The sequence below is a fragment of the Pseudorca crassidens genome, chromosome 20 (assembly GCF_039906515.1).
Source record: "Pseudorca crassidens isolate mPseCra1 chromosome 20, mPseCra1.hap1, whole genome shotgun sequence".
In the NCBI taxonomy this organism is placed as follows: Eukaryota; Metazoa; Chordata; class Mammalia; order Artiodactyla; family Delphinidae; genus Pseudorca; species Pseudorca crassidens.
In genome coordinates, this window is record NC_090315.1 from 25,918,247 (window position 1) to 25,944,084 (window position 25,838).

General features: G+C 37.0%; 1 non-coding gene across 1 annotated transcript; it reads right to left on the reverse strand.

Moving 5' to 3' along the window:
- Window positions 1-22,063: 22,063 nt before the first annotated feature.
- On the reverse strand, window positions 22,064-22,193 carry LOC137215782 (small nucleolar RNA SNORA11). The gene has a single exon (XR_010939417.1). It is a non-coding gene; the product is annotated as a small nucleolar RNA SNORA11 (small nucleolar RNA).
- Between the last annotated feature and the right edge of the window lie 3,645 nt (window positions 22,194-25,838).

The window sequence follows — 25,838 nt, forward strand, 5'->3', positions numbered from 1 at the left end:
AAAGTTTTAAATTTTTATATAGTCCAATTTATTTTTTGTTTTGTCACTTGTGCTTTGGTGTCATATTTAAGAAACCACAGCCTAACCTAAGGTCACAAGGACTTACTGCTGTTTTCCTTGAAGAGTTTTATAGTTTGATTAGCTCTTACATTTAGGCTTATGATCTAATTTGAATTAATTGTTGTGTATGCTGTGAGATAGAGGCCCAACTTCATTCTTTCACATGTAGATATCCAGCAGGGTGTACTAACACTATTTGTTGAAAAGATTTTCTTTCCCATTTAATTTCCTTGGGACCCTTACTGAAAGTCAATTGACAATTTTCCTGGTTATTTTTTGCATGTTTGTTTTTCCGTATGAACTTTAAAATCAGTCTGTCTAACTCAAAAAAATAACTTAGATTTTTTATTAAGGTTGCATTGATTTTATAAATTAACTTAGGGAGGACTGACATCTTCATGTTTTGCCATTTGTTTAAACCTGCTTTAGTATCTTTTAGGGGTGTTTGAAAGTTTCGTTGTATAGGTTTTGCACCTTATTAAATTTATTCCTAAGTATTTAATCTTCTATTTTGCTGTTGTAAATGGGCTTTTCTCTAACATTATGTTCTGTTTACTGTAAGTATACAGGCATACCTCGGAAACATTGCAGGTTTGGTTCCAGACCGTGGCAATAATGAATATTGCAATAAAGCAAGTCACACAGATATTCTGGCTGCCCAGTGCATGTTTATAAAATTATGTTTATATTATATTGTAGTTTATTAAGTGTGCAATAGCCTTATGTATAAAAAAATGTATATACCTTAATTTAAAAATACTTTATTGCTAGAAAATGCTACCCATCATCTGAGCCTTCAGTCATTCTCTTTTTGCTGGTGGAGGCTCTTGCCTTGATGTTTATGGCTGCTGACTGATCAGGGTGGTGGTTGCTGAAGGCTGGGGGGGCTGTGGCAATTTCTTAAAACAAGACAAAAAGGAAAGAAATTTGCCACATCAACTGACTCTTCCTTTTGTTGCAGGAAGGGGGACTCCTTCCAGGGCCTGAGAGTGGGCTCTTGTCTAACACTTGGAAGTGAATTGTCCGAGGAGACACACATGCTGACAAAGCAAGAGACTTTATTGGGAAGGGGCGCCCAGGTGGAGAGCAGCAGGGTAAGGGAACCCAGGAGAACTGCTCTGCCACATGGCTTGCAGTCTCGGGTTTTATGGTATGGGGTTAGTTTCCCAGTTGTCTCTGGCCAATCACTCTGACTCAGGGTCCTTCCTGGTGGCATGTGCATTGTTCAGCCAAGATGGATTCCAGTGAGAAGGATTCTGGGAGGTTGGCAGGACATATGGACTGGAGTCTCCTCTCTCCTTCAGACCTTTCCCGAATTCTTCCGGTTGGTGGTAGTTTGTTAGTTCCACGTTCCTTACCAGGACCTCCTGTTGTAAGATAATTCACGCAAATGTCTACTATCTTGCCTGGCCAGGGCGGGCAGTTTCGGTCAGTGGTTCCCCTAACACTTTCATGAACGATTTCTCTGTAGCATGAAACACTGTTTGACAGCATTTTACTCACAGTAGAACTTCTTTCAAAATTGGATTCAATCCTTTCAAACCCTGCCTCTGCTTTATCAACTAAGTTTATATAATATTCTAAATTATTTGTTGTCATTTCAACAATCTTCACAGCATTTTTACCAGGAATAGATTCCATCTCAAGAAACCACTTTCTCTGCTCACCCATAAAAGAAACTCCTCATCTGTTAAAAAGTTTTATCATGAGATTGCAGCAATTCAATTACATCTTCAAGCACCACTTCTAATTTTGCAAAAATTACCAAAATGTGACACAGAGACACAAAGTAAGCAAATGCTATTGGGAAGATGGCACCTAAAGACATGTTTGATGCAGTGTTGCCACAAACCTTCAATTTACAAAAATGCGGTTATCTGTAAGACTCTATAAAGTGAAGCAAAATAAAATGAGGTATGCCTGCATTATGAAAGCTGATTTTTGTTTGTTAATTTTAAATCCTGCTCCTTCAGTGAATTCTTTCACTGTTTGAGTTAGTTTTATAACTGATTCTCTGGGGTCCATGTACACTATGACCTACAAATAGTTACTGTTTTACTTCCTTTTTTTTTTTTTTTGCGGTACGCGGGCCTCTCACTGCTGTGGCCTCTTCCGTTGCGGAGCACAGGCTCCGGACGCGCAGGCTCAGCGGCCATGGCTCACAGGCACAGCCGCTCCGCAGCACGTGGGATCTTCCCGGACCGGGGCACGAACCCGCGTCCCCTGCATCAGCAGGCGGACCCCCAACCACTGCACCACCAGGGAAGCCCTGTTTTACTTCTTTTATGCCTCTTACTGATTTCTCTTATTTAACTGCCTTGGCGAATTTACTTCTAATATAATACTGAACAGTAGTGGAGACAGTGGGGATGCTTGCCTTGTTCCTGATCTTAATGGATATGTCTGTAGTGTTTTTCCATTTAAGTAAAACACTAACTTTAACACTAAGATATATACTTTATCGAGTTAAAGTATCCTTCAATTCCTACTTTCTTGAGTGTCTCTATCATGAATGGGTACTGAATTTTGCCAAAGACTTTCTCAGCAACTATAGAGATAACCTGATGAGATGTTTTCCTTATACTTATTAATATGACATATGATATTAATAGATTTCCTTCTATTATACTGATGGGGCCAAGTGTGCCACTCTGACATGTGGATTATTTTGAGCTAAAAACAATCAAAGCACAAAAGACTCAGGAAGAACATTTGAACTTCCCTCTTAGCTGCCTAAAAGAATTTAAGATATGAAGCCTGTCCCAGGAAGAAGCTATCACCATAGATAAATATGGTTAAGTATTAGGTGTGGTAGAGGGAGGAACCTAGCAATGCACATTTGATCAAAGTCCTCTCTGTGTCCCACTAGCTTTGGGCAAGCATTTGTTAACCAAACATTAACTCTTTTTATCTTCCTGTGAATTACCTTACTTCCCCTTGAAGCTTCAGACCCCTACCGCCTTCTCCTTAGTCCAGAATATATACATACCTCACCTTGCCTTCTGTGAAATTCTTTATACTTATGTAGATTCCCATGCACATGTAATAAACTTGATTTTCTCCCGTTAATCTGCCTTATATCATTTTAATTGCCAGACAAAAGAACAAAGAGGGGAAGGAGGCGAAATTTCTCCTCCCCCATAGTACCAACTTTGCACTCCTGGAATAAATCTAGCCTTAGAACTTTTACCTTTGCTTTTTCCCTCTGCTTTTCCCTGGTTTTTTTGTTTAGCCCCTTCATCTATTCAGATCTTAGCTAAAATATTACTTCCTCAGAGATGCATCCCCTGACTACTCAAGCAAAAGTCACCTTCCAGTCATCCTCCAAAACAGTTTCTTATTTTAATTTCCTACCTAGCACTTATATTACTAGCTGCTATTTTTCCTATATATTCCATATGTATATTCCTATATATATTTTCCTCTACTGTGATAGCACTGAACCTGTTTTGGGAGTAGATTTATTGCTGTATGCCCAAGATACACAGTACCTGGCACATGTTAGCCACAATAAATTTTGTGATAAATCTACTCCCATTTGGGGTTCACTGTTAGAAATCTGATCTTATCACAGAAAAAGAAAAGAATAACGAAAACCCACCTTCTCTGAATACATTTATTGAATAAATCTAGATTTGTCAACTTTAAAGAGAAAGCTATAAACTCAAAATTAAAATCAGCAAGTTTTTAGATAGTCTAAATCAGTAAATGGAACAAAATAACTGGTACTTTAAAAAATTATATTAATAATAAAACCAAAGTTCTCTTTCTTCCAGTTAACATTTTCAATTTAAAATTCTCACTAAAATTTGTTACAAAGTTTATCAGTATTGTGAAGTAGTTAACATTTAAACTGGATAAAGAACAAATCATCATAAATTGATATACTGTATCAATAAAAGCCAAAGGTGTACTTCAACAGACTTTAATATTATAACTTAACCAGCAAAAAAAATTTTAACTCACAAAAATTAATTTTAAATTTATATAATAGATACATAAAAGATGAAAAGGTGGTAAACTCTCACGGTTACCTGTAAAAGTTGATGATTTCTCTGAGTGTTTTATTTTTAGAAGTTTCCTATTAATAAATACATAACCACAGGGACAAGATTTACATGCAACAGGTACCTGGAGGGGAAAAAAAATGGAAAAAAAATATTATTATTTTACTATTTATTAAACTTCTCAAGTGTTTATGTGGTCTCTTCAACTAAACAATAGTAACTTGAAGGTAGAAATCACATTTATATTTAAACTCCAACTCCTCAAAAATTATTTGAGATAAGAATCACTTCCTTCCCATTCTCCTTTACAGTTCCACACATATAGTAAATATTCAATATGTAAATGGCCAAGGGAAGAATGTGAAGTACAAAATTCATTTCCTAAAATGTCAATCTCAGAATAGTTACAACATGGATTAGATGAGAAAAAAGGGATTAATTAGAAAAATATTACATTTATCCCAGAATGAGAGGCTCTTGGCCCATTCTACAACAACAGCCCGTTCTGCAGTGCTGGCAGAGAGAATGTATTAAAAAAAAAAATTTGACAGAGATTTCAAAGGGAGGAAGGAAAAAGACTTAGACACGAATAGATTACTGATAATAAAACAGAACTGAAAATAAGTCTAAGAATTCAAACATGAGAGGGGAAGAGGGTCAGTGCCAATTACAGCAAAAGGACCATTCACAATAGCCAGTTTGAGGGAAAGGAACATGGAAGACTACAGAAAAGGTGTTGAGACATAGGTTCTCCTATTCTCTGCTTGAGGAAAGACCTTGAACAAATCCCATAAGCCCTGAAGGTTTCTGTTTCTTTTCTAAATTTCTTTACTACCTGAAGTAGTCCATGATTTTTACATATTTTTTAAGTGAAAAAACTATTATTTCATTTAACAACTTCACTAAGGTATAATATACAATAAACTACATATATTTAAAATGTACAATTTGATATGTTTTGATATGTGTACATGCCCATGAAACTATCACCACAATCAGGATAGTGAATATATCCATAAGACCCAAAAGTTTCCTCATGCCCCTTTGTAATCCCCCCTCCTACCCTTCCCTCTTAACATCCCCCCCTCAAAATCCCCAGGCAACTACTGATCAGCTTTCTGTTACTATGGATTAGTTTGAATTTTCTAGTTTTATGTAAGTGGAATCATAAGTACATGCTCTTTTTTTTTGTTTACCCTCTTTCATTCAGCAAAATTATTTTGAGATTTGTCCACATTGTTGCATGTAATAAGTTAATTGCTAAATACTATTCCATGTAAGGATATACCACAGTTTGTTTATCCATCAACTTGCTGATGTACATATGGAGTATTTCCAGTTTTTAGCTATTACAAACAAAGCTGCTATGTATGTAGCAAATACAAGTCTTTGTATAGACATACACTTTCTTTCCTCTTGGATAAATAGCTACTGGCTGGATTATATAGTAGGTAAGTGTTTAACTTTCTAAGAAAACTGCCAAACTATTTTCCAAAGTGGTTGTACTATTTTACATCCTCACCAGCAGTGTATAAGAGAGTTCTAGTTCCTCCACATCCTCAGCAACACTTGGTGGGTTCAGTTTTTAATTTTAGCCATTCTAGTGGGGTAGTGGGATCTCATTGTGGTAATATCCCTCATGACTAATGATGTTGAACATTTTTTCATGTGCTTATTGTCATCTATATGTCTACTTTGGTGAAGTGTCTATTCAAATTTTTGCCCATGTTTTAATTAGATTGTTTTCTTATTATTGAGCATTGAGAGTCCTTTACCTATTCCGGATACAAGTCCTCTTATCAGTGGCTTTCAAAGAGCAGAACTTTTAATTTTGATGAAGTCGGATTTATCATTTTTTTCTTTTATGGATCATGCTTTTGGTGTGTAATTAACAAACATTTGCCTAACATGTTCACAAAGATTTTTTACCATTTTCTAGAAGATTCATAGTTTAAAATTTAATTAAATTAAAATGTATACTTAAAAATGGTCAAGATAAATTTTATGTCGTGTATCTTACCACAATAAAAACAAGTGGGAAAAAAGTTTTGTTTTTTGGGTTTTTGCATATGCATATCCAATTGTTCCAGCATCATTTGTTGAAAAAAAATATCCTTTCTCTACCACTGTGCTCACCCTACAGAGACGAATGGACCTCCTATCCAAAATTTGGTTCAGATGTTGACCCTGATGATACCACCCATGCACCTGGAGGGTATGTAAAGGCTTTCATAATGAGGCTTTTTGGGGAAGGGAAGGCTTTTTACAGGGAAGGCTCCCAAGGAGGTCCAAAATGGCTTGAGAGCAGAGAAAGGAGATTGGCTCTGTTTTTATTGTAGTTAGGGAAAAGGACTGGGGTGAGGGTTCCTGTATGTGAGAAGCTGTGGCTTACACGGTTTGAACTTTCTGCTGGCATTAAAGAAGAGAGTACCTGAGCTTTCTTATCAATTTCCCCAGATGTGGGACAGAAGGGGAAAGAAGTGCTGGGGCTTCAAAGCTGTTAACAATCAAATATCAAAAGCGGAGTTGGGCATTTTATTACAATTCACTACTGATGTTTAACAGATGACATTTTACTTAATTGAATGTGAACTTGTTTAATTAAGCCATTTTGGCACTATATGAGGTTGGTAGCTTGAGACTAGTAAAGAAGGGGAGAGTTCCACCGAATGCCTTGTTCAGCAGCTCAGCATTGTGTATTTTGAGAAGTGAAATGAGTGCCTTGGTCACTATGGATAATGTATGGAACTCCAGAAGGAATAAGGAATGTCTTAGTGAGGCCTTGTATTGTGGCTTTAGCATGTGCAGAGAAATATTTGGTTAATATTAGGTGTCTTGTGAGGCAAGAGATTCCCAGAAGTCTTTCTACCCAAAGGGGCAACCTTGGGTAAGGAGTTATTGCTGCCACTGGCAAGACCAGACAGCCAAACTACTGGCCGTGGCCCAAGTCAGTAAAAATGTGGAGAGAACTAACTGTTGGCCAGAGCATCTAGTGCTAAGATAATTACGTGAAGTTTGGCCAGTAGTGCTGACCCCTGGATCCTGTCCTTGATCAGGAGCATCCTGCTTAAGGAATTAACAGCAACAACTTTCCCATGTGCTCCATCAACTGTGATGCCATCCAACACTGTACAAATTCCCTTTAGTATTCACTCAGTTGATCCCAAGGGGCTCCCCAAGTATCTAAAGGGTCCAGTAGAGGGGTGACATCCTCCAGCATTATGGCATCTGGCAAAGGACTGAGGACAAGAGAGACCAACCCCTCCTATAGGTGGGGTATGCCAGAGAGCTCAGGTTTACTTTTGTTTTGGCAAGGAGGCCTTGATGAGGTACTGAGTTTACAGGGTACCACTTCCATGACCCAAGGCATAATAGGCAGCTAAGGAGGGAGCATCATGGGCTCAGTGCCTATAAAAGCCTCTAATTTCCAGGAAAATCAGTATGTAACCAGCAATTACTGCTAATGGTGTATAGCATGGGATCAAGGAGAGCAGTTTCTTGCATCAAAAGCTTACAATTTATGGCCATAATGGGTAGCCTAGAGACTTCAGGAGGTGTAGAAAGAGGTTGCTAAAGCCTCTACAGTGAAGGTCTTTGGGGCACTAATGTGACTGCCTGTATTTTGCAATTTGGGCAAATTCTAGAGCATTTTGTTATAGGGTCTCCATTCAAGGTATCTGTAAGAATAGCATAAATGGGCTTAAGTAAAATTTGTAAATGAGGAATATGTTGTCTTCAAGAGCCCAAAAGATGTTAGGCTTATTTGAACACTGGTGAAAGAGTCAACAGCTATTTCTTTGTTTTTTTTGTTTTTTTTTTGCGGTACGCGGGCCTCTCACTGTTGTGGCCTCTCCCGTTGCAGAGCACAGGCTCAGCGGCCATGGCTCACGGGCCTAGGCGCTCCGCGGCATGTGGGATCTTCCCAGACCGGGGCACGAACCCATGTCCCCTGCATCGGCAGGCGGACTCTCAACCACTGTGCCACCAGGGAAGCCCTCATCTGCTTTTTATGGTTTCTTCAGGTGGGAAAATAAATCTGGTCTTTCATCATATTGCTTCTTGTTTAAAGGAAATTATAGATTCACATGCAGTTATAGGAAATACTACAGAGAGAGCCCTTATATACTTTGTCTAGTCTCCCCCAACAGTAAGATTCTGTAAAAGTAGAGTATAATACCAGGATATTGATATGATACAATCCACCATGATCTTATTCAGGCATTTCATCATATTTTAGCACTTCAATCCCTGGCAAAAAAAAAAAAAAAGCTTTTGAAGAGACACTGCCCCCAAGATCTCACTAATGATGATCCTTGAATTAAGAATTATTCACCAAAAACCAGAAATGATTTTTAAATACCAGCAAGAATAAGTTCAGACAGAAAACTGTAATTCCATATGTAAATAAGTCTATTCTACCGTTTTTCTTGCATAAAGGTTAGCTGTGGTGCTTTACATTCATGTATTTTTAAGATGCCTCATACTCTAGAATATAAACATTTTATCTAAACTAATTAACACTAAGCTAACTAAAATTCTGGTAGAATTTTTTTCTTCAGTAAAAATACTGAAAAAGCAGATCTCTAGCTTGTATTTAAGAGGAAAAAAACTTTGATAACTGACTTCTAAATCACAACTGTTACTCCAGATACATCCAAGTCCATACTTTATTAAGTATATCATGTGGTTCTTTCTAATCACAAATAAAAATGTTAATTTTTGAAAAGAGGAAAATATAGTAGAGATAGGTATGTTTGTCATTTTTTCAGTTTACATCTTTGTTCAAATCAAATTCAAAGGTATCAATTCATTTATTCAAAATTAAACATATCACCAAGAAAGTCATATATGCCTTCACTCAGAACTAGCAAAGACTGTTTTGGTTAAATGAGAAATGATACACAAACACTCACATTCAATTAATAGGTTGATTTCCATTACTTAATGAAAATGTTTAATGTAACATTCCTGCAACTGAGCTAATTATCATCTTCCAAGACAACAACAACAAGCAACTACTACCTCCACCAAATTCATTTATAAAAAGAGCTTCCTCTAGAAACAACTGTAAAATGGGTTGGACAAGTTGGATACTATTAATCCAAGAGTTAATTACACTACAATTTGTACTCTGTATTAAAAATATTAATGACTTGCTGTAACACTGCATTTCCAGGATCTTCTTTTAATTCAAAGTATCACTTGCTAATAATATCATTTGTGGGAACACTACATCAATTAATTCCTTGAATGTAGATTGTTTTTACATTTTTCTAAGTAAAACTGGAAACAAACAACAAGGAAAAAGTCCTTGTTTTATTTTGTTTCCTAGATTCAAAGGAGCTATAAAATAACCACATTATAAGTAAATCATTCCAATCCTTTATTACAAAGAGAACTGAAAATCACTGTCAGCAGACATATAATTCATAATGGGATTGCTCTGTGTCAAATAAAACATTCTCCAAATTAAAAAAAAATCTGCTTTATAAGAAAACAAAAAACATACAAACACACACCAAAAAACCCTAAGGTAATAATTAAAACAACATATACACAAAAAATACTAAACAGAACAAATATTTTATGATTTCCCTTATATGAGGTAACTAGAATAGACAAATTCATAGACAGAAAGTAGAACAGAGGTTACCAGGGGCTGGGGGGAGTGGGGAATGGGGAGTTATTGTTTAAGGGTACAGAGTTTCAGGTTGGAATAATAAGAAAAGTTCTAAGAAAAAAAAAAGGTCATGAAGAACCTAGGGGTAAGATGGGAATAAAGACACCTACTAGAGAAAGAAACGAAATTGAGCTATTTGTAATGAGGTGGATAGATCTAGAGTCTGTCATACAGAGTGAAGTAAGTCAGAAAGAGAAAGACAAATACTGTATGCTAACACATATATATGGAATTTAAGAAAAAAAAAAGTCATGAAGAACCTAGGGGTAAGACAGGAATAAAGACACAGACCTACTAGAGAACGGACTTGAGGATATGGGGAGGCGGAACGGTAAGCTGTGACAAAGCGAGAGAGAGGCATGGACATATATACACTACCAAACGTAAGGTAGATAGCTAGTGGGAAGCAGCTGCATAGCACAGGGAGATCAGCTCGGTGCTTTGTGACTGCCTGGAGGGGTGGGATGGGGGGGTGGGAGGGAGGGAGACGCAAGAGATATGGGAACATATGTATATGTATAACTGATTCACTTTGTTATGAAGCAGAAACTAACACACCATTGTAAAGCAATTATACCCCAATAAAGATGTTAAAAAAAAAAAAAAAGAAAAGTTCTGGAGACGGTTGGCGGTGATACTTATACAACACTGTGAATGTACTTAATGCCATTGACCTGTACACTTAAAAATGGTTAAAATGGTAAATTTTATGTTATGTAGATTAAAAATTTTTTAAATGCTAGAAGGCTAACAATAATTTTGAATACTATACACTCATAACCAAGTTGACTTGGTCAACTCTGAGTTATATGAATAATAGATGCGACACACCTTGGAAATGAAAAGCATAAATGATGTTGATGGATATTTCTCAACTTTGGCACTATTTTGTTTGTGACCAATAACTTGCTGTGATGAGCTGTCCTCTGCATAGTAGAATGTTTATCAGCATCCCTGGCCTCTTCCCAGTAGATGTCAGTAGCACTTCCCATCCAATTGTGACAACCAAAAATGTCTCCAGATTTTGCTGAATGTCCCCAGGGAAACACAATCACTCCTGGTTCAGGACTACTGGTTTAGATGATTCTGAACTACATTTTTAATACAGGTCTGCAGAGAATTTTACAAAGAAACTGAAATATTCTACCTCTTTCCTTTTTATAGTATTTCTATAACTATGTTTCTAAATTTTTTTAAAGGATAATATATTCAAATGGAAAAATTCCTTCAAACTTTAAAGATTTTACATATTATGTATAAAATACATATAAAAACTTAATATGATATACTTCAGGTATTGTAGAATCATCATAGTACTCATATGCAATATTCTAATATTCTTATTTGTTGTGTAGTCAAAAAAAGAGTAAGAAACAAAACATGGCTTTCTGGTTTCCGATTTTTTTAGCTTATATCTTAAAGAATTGTTTCTTAATCAAGTTTAGAAAACAAAACTTCACCTTTAAAAACTTAGAAAACCTCAACTATAACATATTACTTTCTTTAGTTTTTTACTAAGAGGAAATAGCACATTTAAGAATCAACATGGGCTTCCCTGGTGGCGCAGTGGTTGAGAGTCCGCCTGCCGATGCGGGGGACACGGGTTCGTGCCCCGGTCCGGGAAGATCCTACATGCTGTGGAGCGGCTGGGCCCGTGAGCCATGGCTGCTGAGCCTGCGCGTCCGGAGCCTGTGCTCCACAACGGGAGAGGCCACAACAGTGAGAGGCCCGCGTACCGCAAAAAAAAAAAAAAAAAAGAATCAACAAGTTTGAGGGACTTCCCTGGTGGTCCAGTGGTTAAGACTCTGTGCTCCCAATGCAGGGGGCCTGGGTTTGATCCCCGGTCAGGGAACTAGATCCCGCACGGCACAACGAAGATCCTGCACGTGGCAACTAAGACCCGGCGCAGCCAAATAAATAAATAAATATTTTTAAAAAATCATCAACAAGTTTGATTAAATCCTCATGAATATTCCCTTAAGAATTTACATTAAAAATTGAAACAATGTGCTTCAATGGACATAATATTTGTTACATTCAAAAGAATGTATGTAGCATAATTAGCTCTCTCCACATGAAACTGAGCTCTTATAATGACAAAAACTTCTAGTTGTCCTTAGGTTTTCTTTTCACCTTTAAGCCAGCATATTAAAAAATAAGCTTTTTTTTGTCCTGAAAGATTATTTCCTGCCAGGTGAAACAGATCAGGATTTACAATAGTTTCTGACCTGAAGAAACTGGAAGATATTACGCATACAATGTAAACCTAAACTTTTACTCAATTAATCAGAACAAATGAAAATGTTTTAAATATTGAAATATTTTCTTCCAAAGTAAAATTACTCAAGTCAGTTATGTCAGAACATAATAAATTTAATTTTAAGCTAAGAATTAGAGTTTAAATAGGTTTTCCTTACTTTGGAAAACCTCACCAAATCCTTTTTATACTATATACTGGCAGTGTTTATTGGCACTGGAACAACATCAACTATATTTCTCTTGTTTAATCTTTCTCTGATCACATTTCCACCACTGTCCGTAAACCATATTTGTATAAAACAGAATACAGATTGGGTTGGTCCACAAGATTGCTCCCCAAACAACGTACTAAAATCTCCTTTAAAAAAAGGGGGGGCTCTCTAGTTTTTACAAATTACTCATATTTAAAATAAGTATATGTGTATATATTTTTTCTATCATTTTCTTTTAAAGACATATATGGTTGGTTAAGGAAGGCATCAGCAGACTTTTTTTGCACAGATTAGTAAATATTTTTGGCTTATGGGTCATATAACTGTTCGTGTCTCATATTTTTCTTTTTCCTTTTTCTTAGTAACTCTTCCTACAAAAACAGGCCAGGAGCCAGATTTGGTGTGGGAGCCATATTTTTGCCTGAGAGCCATATTTTGCCCACCTCTGACTTAAAGCAAAAAGTACAACATCGCATTGTTGAGTTTATAACATTTATAGATGTAACAAAGATGATAACAATAGCAAAAATGACCAACCTTTCCAATTTGCCCAGGACTGAGGGAGTTGCCCAGACACAGAACTTTCAGTGCTAAAACTAGGAAATAAAACTTATCAGGAGATAAGCTGATCCCTCTAATTATAGCACAAAGGCTAGGAGAAGTAAAGGGAACTAGATGGTTGCAAAATTCCTATATTTTTCCTGAACTAATCCAATATTGCCTCTAGACTGTGATAAGTTAGAGCTGCATAACGTAATTCCTAGAGCAATCACACACACACACACACACACACACACACACAAAAGCAAACAAATAAAGGTAAAAGGCCAATAGAGAAATTAAAACATAGTACCAATAACATGTAATTACGACAAAAGAGGGAGAAAAAGAGAAACAGAAGAATAAAAAGCTGATGAGACAGAAAACAAACAGCAAAAAACAAAATTAAATCCAAACATATAAGTTACATCATATGTGAATGGATTAATTCTCCAATCAAAGGGCAGACATTGTCAGATGGATAACAAAGCAAAACCAACACTAAGCTGTTTACTTTAAATACAAAGAAATACACTTTAAATACAAAGACACTAACAGGTTAAAGGGAAAAAGTAAGAAAAAAGATACACCACTGTAAGATAATAGAAAAAATATATTGGTCTACCCCACCCTGCCTTACCAGTTCCTGGCAGGGAGTTTCTAAAACCCTCGTAATTTCCTATGTGATAAGAACATTAGGAACATGTTTTGTTCTAATATTTGGTCATTGATCCCAGTTCCTAATACAGAGTTCCTAAATCCCTTGGAATTTCCTGGGTGATAGCAGTGTCTTTTGTTCTAATGAGGTGAAAGACCAAGCCATGATTAGAAATTTGGAATTAGAAATTTGGAATTTTCAGCCCAACCCCCAATTCTCCAGATGGAGTCAATGATCCATCATGTCTATGTGATGAAGCCTCCATAAAAATCCCAAAAGTACGGGGTTCAGAGATCTTCCAGTTTGGTCAACATATCTAAGTACTGGGAGAGTGATACATCCTAACTCTATGGAGATAAAAGTTCCTGTGCTCAGGCCCCTCCTACACCTTGCCCTATGTATCTCTTCATCTGGCTGTTCTTCTGTATCCTTTATCATATCCTTTATTACACAGTGTTTCCCTGAGTTTTGTGAGCTGGTCTAGGAAATAATCTAATCCAAGGGGGTGGAGGTCATAGGAACCTCTGATTTGTAGCCAAGTCGGACAGAAGTCGTGGATAACCTGGGGACCTAATACTTGCAACTCCAGGTAGATAGTGTCAGAACTGAGTTAAACTGTAGGACATCCAGCTGGTGTCACAGAGAATTGCTTAGTATAGGAAAACCCCCTACACATCTGCTGTCAGAAGTGTTGTGAGTGTGGTAGTAACGGGAGAGTAAAGGAGAGGAAGAAGTGAGTTTTTTCTACTCAACCATGCGAACAACAAGTATAAGAAGGTTAAACTGACTGCAATAAAATCAGACAAAGCAAATTTCAAGGTAAGCAGCATTTACTGGAGACAAAGAGAGACATTTAATAACAGAAAGGTCAAAACATTAGGAAGATACAAAATTATAAATGTATAAGTGCTTAATGGTAGAGCTTCAAAATATATGAAACAAACATGGGGAGAACTAAAAAGAGAAGCAGTCAAATCCACAATCATAACTGGATATTTCTAGCACACTTCTCTCAGTAATTTATAGAACTAGACAAAAAAAATTTAGCAAAGATATCTGCATAACAATATCAACCACCTTAACAAAATAGAAATTTATAGAATATTACACCCAACAGCAGAAAGAATGTATACTCCTTTTAAGTACACAAGGAACACTCAAAAAGGTGGACTATATAATGGGCCATAAAACAATTCTTACAGATTTTAAAAGACTGAAATCTTCAAGAGATGTCATATGACCACAAAAGAATTAAACTGAAAATCAATAAAAATAAGATATCTAGAAAACCCCAAATAACTGGAATTTACTCTTTAAAAACAACAACAACAACAAAAACCCCACAGGTCAAAGAAGAAATCAAAAGGGATATTAGAAAATATTATAAGCTAAATGATAATGAAAACCCAACATATCGAAACTTGTGGGATGTGGTTAGCCAGTGTCCAGAGATAAATTTGTAACTTTAAAAGCTTATATTAGAAAAGAAAGGTCTAAAATTAATATTCTTCATGAAGCTGGAAAAATAAGAGTAAATTAAAATCAAGTAGAAGGAAGGAAATAATAAAAGAGGAAATCAATGAAAAAGAAAACAGGCCATAGAGAAAAATCAAAATATTAGCAAATGGAATCCAACAATATATAAAAAACTTATCATATACCACAACCAAGAGGGATTTATCTCAGGTATGAAGGCTGGTTCAACACTCAAAAATCAAATAATGTAATCTATCACATCAACAGACTACAGAAAAATCACACAATCATATCAATATAGGCATACCTCTGAGATAGTGCAGATTTAGTTCTAGATTACTACAATAAAGTGACTATAACAATAAAGTGAGTTAAATGAATTTTTTGGTTTCCCAGTGTGTATAAAAGTAATGCTTACACTATACTGTAGTTTAGTAAGTGTGTAATACCATTATGTCTACAAAAACAATGTATACACCTTAATTAAAAAATAATGCTGTTGGAAAAATGGCACTGATAGACTTGCTCAACACAGGGCTGCTGCAAACCTTCACTGTGTAAAAAATGCAGTATCTGCAAAGTATTGTACAATAAAGTGCAATAAAACAAGGTATGTCTTTAGATGCAGAAAAAACATTTAACAAAAATCCAACTCCCATTCATGATAAATGCTTTCTGTAAACAAGGAATAGAGGGGAACTTCCTCAACTTTATAGTAGATATCTACAAAAAACCTACAGGTAATATAATACTTAATGGTGGGAACCAAGAAGCATTCTCACTAAGATCAGGAACAAGACAAGGATGTCCCCTCTCACCACTCCTTTTCAACATCATACTGGAAGTCCCAGCTAATGCAATAAGACAAGAAAAGGAAATAAAGGGCATACTGATTACGAAGGAATAAATAAAATTGTCTTTTTTGCAGATGACATGATTGTCTATGTAGAAATCCAAATGAATCAACCAAAAATCTCTTGAAATAAGCTACTGTAACAAGATTACAGGACACAAGGTTAATGCAAAAAAGCCAACTGCCTTCCTATATCCCAGGAATAAACAAATGGAATTTGAAATTAAAAGCACAATACCATTTATAATTAGCATGGCAAAAAAATGCAATTCATTAAGTATAAACCTAATAAAATATGTACAGTAAGTCCCCTACGTACGAACCTTCAAGTTGCAAACTTTCAAAGACGTGAACGTGCATTCACATGTCCAATCATGTAAGTTAGTTCAACTGTCTGGCATACATTGTCACATGCGTGCATCCTCTACAAGTGGTTGTGCTTTTGTGTACTTTACAGTCCTGTATAGAGTACAGGAGTACAGGATCTTTATTTCAAGCCCAGGATGTCCAGAAGCAAGTGTAAAAGCAGCAGTGATGTAGCTGGTACTGCTAAGAAGCGCCAAGCAATAATGATGGAAACAAAAGTGAAAATAATTGAGAATGGAGCGAGGCAGTAAGATGGTAAACGTTGCTCATTCTTATAACATGAATTGTTCAACCATCAATGATTCTAAAGAACAAGGACAAGATCATGGAACATGTGAAGTCTGCTGTGCCAGTGATGTCAACAGTAATATTGAAGAAGCACGGAAAAGTGATAGAGGAGATGCAGAAATTTCTCAGTGTGTGGATGCAGGATCTGCATCAGTGTCAAGTCCCACTCAGCTTAATGTTGGTTCAAGAGAAAGCTAAAAGGCTTTATGAAGACTTGAAGAAAAAACACAGTGAAGAATCAGAGGGCACATCTTTTTTAGTTTTTTTTTTTTTGCGGTACGCGGGCCTCTCACTGTTGTGGCCTCTCCCGTTGCGGGGCACAGGCTCGGGACGCGCAGGCTCAGTGGCCATGGCTCACGGGCCCTGCCGCTCCGCGGCATGTGGGATCTTCCCGGGCCGGGGCACGAACCCGTGTACCCTGCATCGGCAGGCGGACTCTCAACCACTGCGAGAGGGCACATCTTTTAATGTCAGCCATGACTGGTTTCATCAGTTCAAGGCTAGAACCAACCTTCACTGCACATAAAAGTAAGTGGTGAGGCAGCGAGTGCAGATACAGTAGCTGCCCAGGAACTTCCTGAAATGCTTTGAGAAATTATGGATGAAGGCGCATATTTACCCGAGGAGCTTTTTAACGTGGATGAGACAGGACTGTACTGGAAGAGGATGCCAGAACAAAGTTACATCAGTAAGAAGGAAAAGTTGATGCCAGGCTATAAAGCAACAAAGGATACACTAATTCTGTTGTTTGGTGGCAATGCTTCTGGTGATATGAAGCTGAAGCCTCTCTTAGTTTATCATTCAGAGAACCCAAGAGCCCTTAAAAACATAGCCAAGGGCTCTCTTCCTGTTGTGTGATAAGAGTATCCCCAAAGCCTGGGTTACACAGGCCATTTTCCACGACTGGTTTTTCCACCACTTTATCCAGGAGGTAGTGAAATGTTGCTTGGAGAAGGACATCCCATTCAACATTCTTTTGCTGCCTGACAATGCTCCTGGCCAACCCCCATTCATGGACAACTTTTATCCTAACGTCGAAGTAGTGCATCTGCCACTAAATACTATGTCGCTCACCCAACCTATGGACCAGGGAGTTATAGCAACTTTCAAGCAATATTATTTAGGTCACACTTTTTGTCAGGCGGTAAAGGCGAGTGACATGGATCAGGAACAACTTTGCAACAATTTTGGAAGGACTATAACATCTACAAGGCCATAAAAAACATTAACTTTGCTTGGCATGAGGTTACGGTTATCATCATGAATGAGGTTTGGAAGAATCTTTGCCCACAGTTTGTTCACGATTTTCGTGGGTTTGAAAAGGTGGATGAGAGTCCAAAGAGGTCGAAGCTGGAGCGAGATCTGCAAGACGACGACTTCATTGAACTCCTTGCTGAGCAACACAAGGAGCTTCCTAATGAAGACCTGATGGAATTGGAGGCCGAGAGAAAGGATGAAGAAGACAAGAGGAAGAAGAAGTAACTGAAGAACCAAAGAGATTCACAATGCAGGAAACGGCAAGGGGATTTTATTTGAGGAGGCACTGTTAGTTTTTGAGGCACAGGACCCAAATGTAGAATGGTACACAAAGGTTGCAGCAGCCGTTCAGAATGCTATCCAGTGCTATCGTGTCATCTATGACGAGGAAAAAAGAGCTACTACCCAGACATCACCGGATCGTTTCTTCAAGAAGGTACATAGAATTGAATCCAGCAAAGAACCAGAACCTGTGCCATCACCGTCAGGCATGAGTGAACTTGCAGCTTGTCCTCCAACTGCTTGTACTCCTACTGCTTATGATCCTTCAGCTCTACCATCTCCTCCCTCCTCTCCCTCCTCCAGCCAGTAACTCTTCTCGCCTGTTCACTCAATACAAGCCCCTGTATGCCAGCTGTTGTACTGCACTCCTGTACTTTTCAAGGTACTGTACTGTAAGATTTTAAATGTTTTATTTTTTGTGTTTGTTTTTTATGTATTATTGTGTGAAAAGTATTATCAACCTATTACAGTACAATACTATATAGCTGACTGCGTTAGTTGGGTACCTAGGCTAACTCTGTTGGACTTAACGAACAAATGAGACTTTCGAACGCACTCTCGGAACAGAACGCACTCTTGGAATGGAACTCATTCATAGGTAGGGGACTTACTGTACAAGATCCATATTAGGAAAACTACAAAACTATAATGAACAAAATCAAAGAACTAAAATATATGGATATTCCATGTTCACGGATAAAGAGACTCAATATTGTCAAGATGTCAGTTCTTCCCAATTGATCTAAAGAGTCAATGAAATCCCAATCAAAAGCCCGTCACGTTACTTTGTGGATATCGACAAACAGATTCTAAACTTTACATGTAGAGACAAAAGACCCAGAATAGCCAACCAAACATGTAAGGAGAAGAACAAAGTTGGAGGCTTACTATAAAGCTACAGTAACTAAGATAGTGTGATACTGGTGAAAGAACAGATAAATCAATGGAACAGAAATAAAGGGCCTAGAAATAGACACACATAAATCAGTCAACTGAACTTTGACAAAGGAGCAAAGGCAATACAATGGATCAAAGATGGTCTTTTCAACAAATGGTGTTAGAACAACTAGACACCCACATGAAAACAACAACAACAAATGGAATCTAGACACAGATCTTACATCCTTCACAAAAATTAACTCAAAATGGATCACAGACCTAAATGTAAAACACAAAACTATAAACTAAAAGATAACATAAGAGAAAATCTAGATGACTTTGGGTTTGGTGATTACTTTTTACATATGATACCAAAGGCACGATCATGAAAGAAAGAACTGATAAGCTGGGTTTCATTAAAATTAAAATTTTCTGCTCTACAAAATATACTTTCAAGAAAATGAAAAGACCAAGCCAGACTGGGAGAAAAGATTTGCAAGAGACATATCTGACAAAGGACTGCTGTCCAAAATATACAAAAAACTCTTACAACTCAACAATAAGAAAAATAACACAATTTTTTTTTAAAGGGCCAAAGACCTTAAAAGACATGTCACCAAGAGCATTTAAGCATATGAAAAGATGCTCCACATCATATGTCAGGGAAATGCTAACTAAAACAATGAGATTCCAGTACACACTTATTAGAATGGCCAAAATCTGGAACACTGACAACACCAAAGTCTGACAAGGATGTGAAGCAACAGGAACTCTCATTGCTGGTGGGAATGCAAAATGCCACAGACACTTTGGAAGACAGTTTGGCAGTTTCTTATATAACTAAACATACTGTTATCTTACAATCCAGCAATCTTGCTCCTTGATATTTACCTGAAAGAGTTGAAAACTTATATCCACACAAAAACCTGCACACAATGTTTACAACAGCTTAATTCATAATTGCCAAAACTTGGAAGAAATCAAGATGTCCCTCTGTAGGTAAATGGATAAATAAACTGTGGAACTTCCAGAAAATGGAATATTATTCAGTGTTTTTTTTAAAAAAAAAAAAAAAAAAAAAAGGCTATCCAGCCCTGAAAAGACATGGAGGAAGCTTAAATGTGTATTACTAAGTGAAAGAAGCCAATCTGAAAAGGTCACACACTGCATGATTCCAACTATACGACATTCTGGAAAAGGCAAAACTATGGAAATGGTAAAAAGATCAGTGGTTCCCAGGGGGGAGGGGGAGGGAGGGATGAACAGGCAAAGCACAGAGGATTTTTAGGGCAGTGAAAATACTCAGTGATACTGTAATGGTGGATATGTGTTTTGTCCACACATGGAATGTACAACACCAAGAGTGAAGCATAATGTAAACTATGGACTTCAGATGACAATGATGTGTCAATGTAGGGCTATCAATTTTAACAAATTAACCAGTCTGGTGGAGGATGTTGATATGGGGGAGGCTATGCATGTGTGGGGGCAGAGGGTATATGGGAAATCTCTGTACCCTCTTCTCAATTTTGTTGTGAACCTAAAACTGCTGTAAATAAATAAACAAAGACTTATTGTGTGATCATTTCACAATATATACAAACATCAATTCATTATATTGTACACCTGAAACTAATATAATGCTATAACTAATACATAAAACTAATATAACATTATATCAATTATACCTTAATTTTTAAAATATTTTATTGAAGTATAGTTGATTTACAATGTTATGTTAATTTGTGCAGTATAGAAAAGTGATTCAGTTATACATATATATATTCTTTCTCATATTCTCTTCCATTATGGTTTATCACAGGATATTGAATATAGTTCCCTGTGCTACAGAAGGACCTTGTTGTTTATCCATTGTATACATACCAGTTTGCATCTGCTAATCCCAAACTCCCAATCCTTCCCTCCCCCAGCCCCCCTACCCCTTGGCAACTAAAAGTTTGTTCTCTATGTCTGTAAGTCTGTTTTTCTTTCGTAGATATGTATATTTGTGTTGTATTTTAGATTCCACATATAAGTGATGTCATATGGTATTTGTATTTCTCTTCTGACTTACTTCACTTAGTAAGATAATCTCTGGGTCCATCCATGTTGCTGCAGATGGCATTATTTTATTCTTTTTTAGAATGAGTAATATTCCATGGTATATATATATACCACATCTTCTTTAGCCATTCATCTGTCGATGGATACTTGGGTTGCTTCCATGTCTTGGCTATTGTAAATAGTGCTGCTATAAACGTAGGGGTGCATGTATCTTTTCAACTTATAGTTTTGTCTAGGTATATGCCCAGAAATGGGCTTGCTGGATCATATGATAACTCTATTTTTAGTTTTTGAGGAACCTCCACACTGTTTTCCGTAGTGGCTGCACCAATTTACATTCCCAGCAACAGTTTAAGAGGGTTTCCTTTTCTTCACACCCTCTCCAGCATTTATTATTTGTATTATTTTTTTGAGGTTAATTTGTGCTTTTATTTGCCAGTATAACTTAACTATGGTGGCCTGCAAACTTTTTTGATCTAAAAAAAAATTTTACATCACAATCCAACAAACACACACCATATAATATGTATACATATATAAAAGTGAAACAAAAGTTTTGCCAAAAACTTCTACCCTGAGTGTTAATTCTTTTGAGACTTTTTTTCTTAAGCAGTTTTAGGTTTACAACAAAATTGACAGGAAGGTACAGAAATTCCCCCAAATATCCTCTCCCCTCACACGCATAGCCATTATCAACAGAGTGGCACCCTTTTTTTTTATAACACCAAGGATGAACTGCATTGACAGATAATCACCAAAGTCCACAGTTCACCTTAGGGTTCACTTTATGAAGTGAATAGTGTTGCACATTCTATGGGTTTGGACAAAAGTATGATGACATATAGCCAGCATTATAATGTCATTCAAAGCATTTTCACTGCTCGTAAAAACTTCTGTACTCTGTGTATTCATCTCCCTCTCCCCGCAAACTCCTGGCAACCACTGATCTTTTTATTGTTTCCATAGTTTTGCCTTTTCCAGAATGGCATACAGAATCTATTTTTCTTTTTCTTTTCTTTCCTTGAAAAGAGAGGTTCAAAGCCTTTATGTCTATAAGACCACTCATGGCCCACCCATGTGTGGACCAGATAGGCTCTAGGTGGCAAACTCCCCCACTAAATACTGTAGCTTTCCTTCCAGTATCGAGCCCTGCCCAGCAGCCACATGGAGGTGCAGGGGGACACGTGTTGGGTATTTGTTCACAGGAAGGCCACAAGTTTTGTGCCTCTTGTCACAATTAACCCAGATTCCTCTTGGGTTTGTTGTAAACAGAGAAGCCATTTCTTCAGGCCCTGTGCTCTGAGCACACCCCAGGTAGACTTTTTAATGATGGCCATTCGGACCAGTGTGAGGTGGTACACTTCATTATAGTTTTGATTTGCATTTCTCTAATAATTAGCAATGATGAGCATCTTTTCATGTGCCTATTGGCCATCTGTATGTCTTCTTTGGAGAAATGTCTATTTAGGTCTCCTACCCATTTTTCAACTGTGTTTTTTGTTGTTGCTGTTATTGAGTTGTATGAGCTATTTGTATATTTTGGAAATTGAGCCCTTGTCGGTCACATTATTTGCAAATATTTTCTCCTTAGTCATATATTAAATTTATAATAATGTATTTAATATATAATTATGCATATAATATATAATTATACCTTAATTTTAAAAATTGATGTATAGTTGATGTGCAATATTATATGCTACAGGTGTATAATACAGTGATACAAAATTTTTAAAGGTTATACTCCATTTATAGTTATTATAAAATATTGGCTATATTCCCTGTGTTGTACAATATATCCTTGTAGCTTATTTATACATGATAGTTTGTACTTCTTAATCCCCTACCCCTATATCACCCATCCCCCCCTTCTTTCTCCCCACTGGTAACCACTCATTTAATTACACCTCAATTGTTTAAAAGTCTTTAAAATTAATCTTGGACAAAGAAGACAAGAATATACAATGTAGAAAAGACAGTCTCTTCTGCAAGTAGTGTTGGGAAAGCTGGACAGCTGCATGTAAATCAATGAAGTTAGAACACTCCCTCGCACCAAACACAAAAATAAACTCAAAATGGCTTAAAGACTTACATATAAGACATGACACCATAAAACTCCTAGAAGAGAACATAGGCAAAACATTCTCTGACATAAATCATAGCAACACTTTCTTAGATCAGTCTCCCAAGGCAATAGAAATAAAAGCAAAATAAACAAATGGGACCTAATCAAACTTATAAGCTTTTGCACAGAAAACCGTAAACAAAATGAAAAGATGACCTATAGAATGGGAGAAAATATTTGCAAATGATGTGACTGATAAGGGCTTAATTTCCAAAATATATAAACAGCTCCTACAGCTCCATATCAAAAAAAACCAAACAACCCAATCAATAAATGGGCAGAAGACCTAACTAGACACTTCTCCAAAGAAGATATACAGATGGCCAATAGGCACCTGAAAAGATGCTCAGCATCACTAATTATTAGAGAAATGCAAATCAAAAGTACGAGATATCACCTCACACTGGTCAGTATAGCCATCATTAAAAAGTCTAGAAATAATAAATGCTGGAGGGCTTCCCTGGTGGTGCAGAGGTTAAGAATCCTCCTGCCAATGCAGGGGATGTGGGTTCGGGCCCTGGTCGAGGAAAATCCCACATACCACAGAGCGACTAAGCCCATGCGCCACAGCTACTGAGCCTGTGCTCTAGAGCCCGCAAGCCACAACTACTGAAGCCCACGCACCAGAACTACTGAAGCCCATACACCTAGAGCCTGTGCTCCACAACAAAAGAAGCCACCACAATGAGAAGCCCGCACACTGCAACAAGGAGTAGCCCCTGCTCGCTGCAACTAGAGAAAGCCCGCGCGTAGCAATGAAGACCCAACGCAGCCATAAATAAATAAATATATAAAAATAAATTTATTTAAAAATAAATAAATAAATAAAAATAAATGCTGGAGAGGGTGTGGAGAAAAGAGACCCCTCTTACACTGTTGATGGGAATGCAAATTGGTGCAGCCACTATGGAAAATAGTGTGGAGGTTCCTCAAAAACTAAAATAGAGTTACGATATGATCCAGCAATCCCACTTACAGGCATATACCTAGACAAAACTATTATTTGAAAAGATACATGCACTCCTATGTTTATAGCAGCACTATTTACAATAGCCAAGACATGGAAGCAACCTAAGTATCCATCAACAGATGAATGGATAAAAAGGATGTGATATATATACACACACACATATACATACACACACACCCTGGAATATTACTCATTCTAAAAAGGAATGAAATAATGCCATTTGCAGCAACATGGATGGACCTAGAGATTATCATACTAAGTGAAGTCAGTCAGACAGAGAAAGACAAATACTATATGATATCACTTATATATGGAATCTTTAAAAATGATACAAAATGAACTTATTTACAAAACAGAAACAAACTCACAGACATAGAAAACAAACTTATGGTTACCAAAAGGGGAAGGGGGGATAAATTAGGAGTTTGGAATTAACAGATACACATTACCATATATAAAACAGATAAACAACAAGGACCTACTGTATAACACAGGGAACTATATTCAATATCTTTTAATAACATATAATGGAAAAAATCTGAAAAAGGATATATATACGTATATGAATCACTTTGCTGTACCCCTGAAACTAACACAACATTGTAAATCAGCTATACTTCAGCTTTTTTTTAAAAGTCTTTAAAAGAAGCCTGTGTATCCATGAGAAAAGAAAAACTAAACAAAACAGTGTTTTGTTTAGTTGGCATAACAGACATATAGATCAATGGAGCAGAATTGAGAGTCCAGAAATACACCCATCAATCTATTGTCAACTGACATTCAACAATGGTGCCAAGACCACTCGAGGAAAAATAGTCTCTTCAACTAAAGGAGCTGCAACAGTGGGATATCCACATACAAAAGAATGAAGCTGAACCCTTACCTCACATCATATACAAAAATTAACTCAAAATGAATCAAGGAATATATATAACAACTAAAAGTATACAACTCTTAGATGAGAAAATGGGTAAATCATTATAACCTTGGGTCTGGCAATAGTTTCTTAGTTATGACACCAAAAACACAAGCAACAAAAGAAAAAAATAGACATACTGGACTACATCAAAATGAAAAACTTTTGTGCAACAAAGGGCACTATCAATGGGTTTTTGCAAATATTTGCAAATCATATATCTGATAAGGGTTTAGTACCCAGGATATACAAAACCTCTTAGAACTCAAACAATAAAAACAACGCAATTAACAACTCAAAAATAGGCAACGAGGGACTTCCTTGATGGTCCAGTGGTTAAGAATCCGCCTTCCGGTGCAGGGGACGCAGGTTTGATGGTTGGTCAGGGAACTAAGATCCCACATGCTTCGGGGCAACTAAGCCCACCAGCACAACTACAGAGCCCACGTGCTCTGGAGCCCGCGGGCCACAATTAGAGAGAAGACTGTACCATAACGAAGAGCCCACGTGCAGCAACGAAGATCCAATGCAGACAATAAATAAATAAAATATTTTTTTTTAAAAGGGCAACGAACCTGAATAGATATTTCTCCAAGGAATATATATAAATGACAAAGAAGCACATGAAAAGATGTTTAATGCCTTTAATTATTAGGGAAGTGCAAATCAAAACCACAATGATATCCCACTTCACATGCTCTAGGATGACTATTCTAATCCCCCCCCCCAACAGGAGGAAGGGCTATTTGTCTCTTTTATTCACTATTTTACTTCCTGAACTAGAACAGTCTCTGACACAGCATGTGCTTAATAAATATTTGTTGAATTAATTAATAACAAGCTCTAGGAAATTACATTCCAGAGGACCCTCCGGAACTAGGAAGATATCATCGTGTCCATTTTTCTCCTCCATCCTCCCAGCATGCTCTCCACTGAGAAACTGACA